This window comes from Penaeus monodon, chromosome 40, assembly GCF_015228065.2.
Source record: "Penaeus monodon isolate SGIC_2016 chromosome 40, NSTDA_Pmon_1, whole genome shotgun sequence".
Taxonomy (NCBI): domain Eukaryota; kingdom Metazoa; phylum Arthropoda; class Malacostraca; order Decapoda; family Penaeidae; genus Penaeus; species Penaeus monodon.
Genome location: NC_051425.1, coordinates 31,169,070 through 31,174,069, shown reverse-complemented (window position 1 = coordinate 31,174,069; position 5,000 = coordinate 31,169,070).

The following is a 5,000-nucleotide window of genomic DNA, read 5'->3' as shown; positions in this document are numbered from 1 at the left end:
CGTGCAGGTGAACGTACAAAAGAGAATATATGGTGATCACAAAAAGAACAAGATCTCAGAATGTAAAGCTATGATCAATGAAAAAAATAATGACACAAACATACAAATTAATTATCTTGGATCCAACATTACATCCGACAGAAGGTGCAAAACTGAAAGTGAAGAGTCGCGTCGAGCAAGCCAAGCAGACATTTGTTCAGCTGAACAAAATCCTATGGAAGAAAGAGCTGACGTTAAAGACAAGACTGTAGGTTCTGAAACACCAAAGCACCCGTACTATTACTGTGAGACTAAAACGATCGATCATTTCTTCTGAGCTGCGGTAGTTACGCATAACGCAAAAAGAAAGAAAGGAAGAAAGAAAAAACATTACACGCGGTAAAAAGACCAAGAGAAGATAAGAGAACTGCATAAAAATCTGATGAGGAAACAAAAACTAAGATGTTATTTCACGCGGGTTATCTCAGAGACTCCCTCGTTGGGTAGAGTCACAAAATAAATGTTAAGGATTATGAAAAAGCTGGAAATACATCTGTAGCTTCGCTGTCAAAAGCTGAACACGATACAGAACACACACACACACACACACACGCAGGCACACATACATACACACACATACACATATATACATATCTTCTTTTAACGGTAGGTTCATGTCTGAGCCGCCGTGGTCACAGCATGATACTTAGTTTTTTCATGTTGTGATGCTCTTGGAGTGAGTACGTGGTAGGGTCCCCAGTTCCTTTCCACGGAGAGTGCCGGTGTTACCTGTTTTAGGTAATCATTCTCTCTATCTTATCCGGGCTTGGGACCAGCACTGACTTGGGCTGGCTTGGCCACCCAGTGGCTAGGTAGGCAATCGAGGTGAAATTCCTTGCCCAAGGGAACAACGCGCCGGCCGGTGACTCGAACCCTTGAACTCAGATTGCCGTCGTGACAGTCCGACGCTCTAACCATTCGGCCACCGCGGCCGAATGGGCTTCCATGATTTTTCTTGGCAATTTAGAGCGGTGGTTTGCCATTGCCTTCCGCCCGGTGTTTTTTTTTTTTTTTTTTTTTTTTTTTTTATCGAGTCACCATCTCTATTTACCCGGCACTGACTTGGGCTGGCTTGGCCACCCAGTGGCTAGGTAGGCAATCGAGGTGAAGTTCCTTGCCCAAGGAAACAACGCGCCGGCCGGTGACTCGAACCCTCGAACTCAGATTGCCGTCGTGACAGTCTTGAGTCCGACGCTCTAACCATTCGGCCACCGCGGCCCCATATACATATACACATACATATATGTATCATTCAACAGATATTCATTCCACTGCACTACTTGGTACCCTTCCGTTCATTACTGTTTGGCCCCACCACCCTAGCCTTCCTGATCCACCGCGGTCCAGTGCGCTGCCTCTCGTGCCACGGCGGCGTCCTTGGCGCCCGCGCTCACCTCTCAAGGCGATTCGCTCTGTTCTCGCCGCGAGGTCGGGCTCGAACTTCCGCGGCGGAAATCTGAACTCGGGTCGACGTAGGTAGGAGTTCAGTGTTTAATCACTGGATATGGCGGCATATATATATATTATATATATATATATATATATATATATATATATATATATATATATAAGAAAACTAAGATCATGAAGATTCGAAGATAACCAGCAGTGAACGATGATGAACATGTTACAATCAATGGAGTGGTTGTGGAATATGTGAAAGAGTTCACTTATCTTGGAGCTGTTTTAACTAATACATATGATGATTCACCGGAGATAAAAAGAAGAATTACCATTGCCAAAAACGCCACAGTTGCTCTCAATAACCGAAAGACCGAAGCATTACCTTACGGACAAAGCTGAGGTTATTGAACTCATTAGTTTTTTCCAATTGCGTCATATGGTTCTGAGTGTTGGGTGCTGAAGAAGATAGACAAGAAAATGGTCAATAGTTTTGAAATGTGGTGTTACAGACGAGTACTACGTATTAACTGGACAGAAAAGAAAACGAATGATGAAGTGCTGATAAAAATAAATTGTAAAGACCGGCTGTTGGACATCTTGAACAAAAGGAAACTAAAGTTTATTGGTCTCTCTCTCTCTCTCTCTCTCTCTCTCTCTCTCTCTCTCTCTCTCTTGTCTTTCTGTCTATCTTTCCTCTTCAAATTCGTTTCCTCCCTCTCTCTCCTCTCTCATTCTAGCTCTCATCTTATCGTCTAGTTCTTCGATGTATCTCCTTCTCTTCTCCTCTCTCTCTTCTCTCTCTCTCTCTCCTTCCTCTCTCCTCTCTCTCTCTCTCTCTCCTCTACTCTCTTCTCTTCTCTCTCTCCCTCTCTCTCTTTCTCTCTCTCTCTCCTCCTCTCCTCTCTCTTCTCTCATTCTCTCTCTCTCTCTCTCTCTCCTCTCTCTCTCTCTCTCTCTCTCTCTCTCTCTCTCTCTCTCTCTCTCTCTCTCTCTCTCTCTCTCTCTCTCTCTCTCTCTCTCTCTCTCTCTCTCTCTCTCTCTCTCTCTCTCTGTCCTCCCTTCTCCCCTCTTCCTGCCCTCCTCACTTCTCTTTCCCCTTACCCAATTCTAGTTTCTCCTCCTCTTCTCCCCTCTTTCTGTCAACTGTCTCTTCTCCTTTTCTTAATTTAAGAGCAGTGAATCTACTTCTCATTTAAGGGTCATTTTCGACCAGAGTTGAACCGCCTTTACGACTCTACGAAGCGGCGGAAACGAGCATATCCGGAGAACAAGCGATTTGATGGGGCAATGGGTTGTTAGGGGGGGGGAGGGGGAAGGGGGGAAGGAAGGAGAAGGGGATAGGGTGGGGATGGGAAGGGGAGTGGGGATGGGGGTGGGGAAGAGGAAGGAGGGGGAGGGGGTTGGGGAGGAGAGTGGGGATGAGGGTGGGGGAGAGGAGGGAGGGGGATGAAAGTGGGGAGAGGAGAGAGGGGATGGGGGTGGGGGAGAGGAGGGAGGGGGATGAAAGTGGGGAGAGGAGAGAGGGGATGGGGGTGGGGGAGAGGAGGGAGGGGGAGAGACGATGAGAGAGGGATGGGATTCGGAGAGTTGAGGGGGGGAGATGAGACCATACCTTTCGCTAAACTTCCCCTTCGCCCCCCCCCTCCCCATGCACGAGGGGAGGATGGCTCTTCCCTCTTCCTCCCCCACCCCTTTCCCCTCCCCCCCTTGGATTCCCATTCCAGAAGGTGCTGGAGCCGGCTACGAGGCATTTCAAATATACCATGGAATATTCCGGAACGCATTAATGCCTAGAAGAATGGAAGGCTGTGGGCGTGTGGGCGTGTGGGCGTGTGGGCGTGGCGGTGTAGGGCCTGGCGGGAATGTGAAGGGAGGCGGGGGAGGGTGTGAGGGGAAAGAGAGGTGCCGCGGGCGAAGGAGGGGAGATGGGAATGAGGGGAAAAGGACCGGTTGGGGGTGAGGTGGGGAAGGGAGGGAGGGAGGGGAGGGGGAAGGGAGGGAGGGAGGGGAGGGGGAAGGGAGGGAGGGAGGGGAGGGGGAAGGGAGGGAGGGAGGGGAGGGGGAAGGGAGGGAGGGAGGGGAGGGGGAAGGGAGGGAGGGAGGGGAGGGGGAAGGGAGGGAGGGAGGGGAGGGGGAATAGCAGTGGAAGCCAGGGAGCGGGGGTGGGAGGGGCTATGAGCGTGGGGGGGGGCAAGAGGGGAAAGTGAGAGGGAAAGAGGTAGAAGAGTAGTGATAGAAATCAGGTTGGAAAATAGGGGGGGGGGGAAGTGACGGTAAAACAAATGTTTGTTTTTGTTTTTGTTTTTTTTTTTGTAAATTAGCTAAGTGTTGCTTTATCACCCCTACTCTCACCCCCCCCTCTATTTCCCAACCCTTCCCCATATCCCTCTCCAACCCTCTCCCCTCTCCTCACACCCCTCTTCTCCTCACCTCCCTCCCCCCTTTCCTCACAAGCGCTGCTCCCCTCAGTTGCAGTTTTACCATCCTACCCACATACTCCTCCCCCCTCTCTCCAAAACGCCCCCCCTCTCCTCATAACCCCTCTCCCCCAACCCTCCCCAACCCACTCCCCTCTCCCCCAACCCACTCCATCTCCCCCAACCCTCTCCAACCCACTCCCCTCTCCCCAACCCTCCCAAAACCCACTCCCTCTCCCCCAACCCACTCCCCTCTCCCAACCCACTCCCCTCTCCCCCAACCTTCCCCAACCCACTCCCCTCTCCCCCAACCCTCCCCCAACCCACTCCCCTCTCCCCCAACCCCCACCCCAACCCACTCCCCTCTCCCCCAACCCTCCGATGTGCGTGACACAAGGGCGTAAGTAACTTCTTTTTTTCTCTCTTCCTCTCATTTTTTTCTTTTTTTCTCCCCACTTTTTCTTGGTGATATATATCCCGTTTTTTCTTCGTCTTCTTTTTATTATTTTTCGTACACTTTTTCGGATTCTCTAAAGGGGGGCTGTCGGTGGAGATGGTAGCAGAAATATGTCAAAATTCTCTCACTTTTTAGGGTAAGTTTTTTTCTTGCGATTTCTCTCTCCAAAAGACGGTTTCGATTTTGTTTTTTTTTTGCGCTTTTGTTTTATTCTTATTCTTCATTCTGATTTTGTTGATTGGCTCTATCTTGCCTACATTTTATGTATGTACAGATATATGTATATATATTTTGAAAATCTCATGTTAAGTACCATATATCATTCTGAGTAGGATGTTCGTTTGAACTTATATATAGACACACACACAGAAAACACACACACACACAGACACACACACACACACACACACACACACACACACACACACACACACACACACACATATATATATAAATATAATATATATTGATAACTAATATATATATATATATATATATATATATATATATATTATATATATATACGAGTATTATATATTATATATATAATATATATATATATATATATATATATATATATATATATATTATCACATATATACACACTGTGTGTGTTTGTATGTGTGTGAGAGAGAGAGAGAGCGAAAGAGATAGATAGATAGATAGATAGATAGATAGATAGA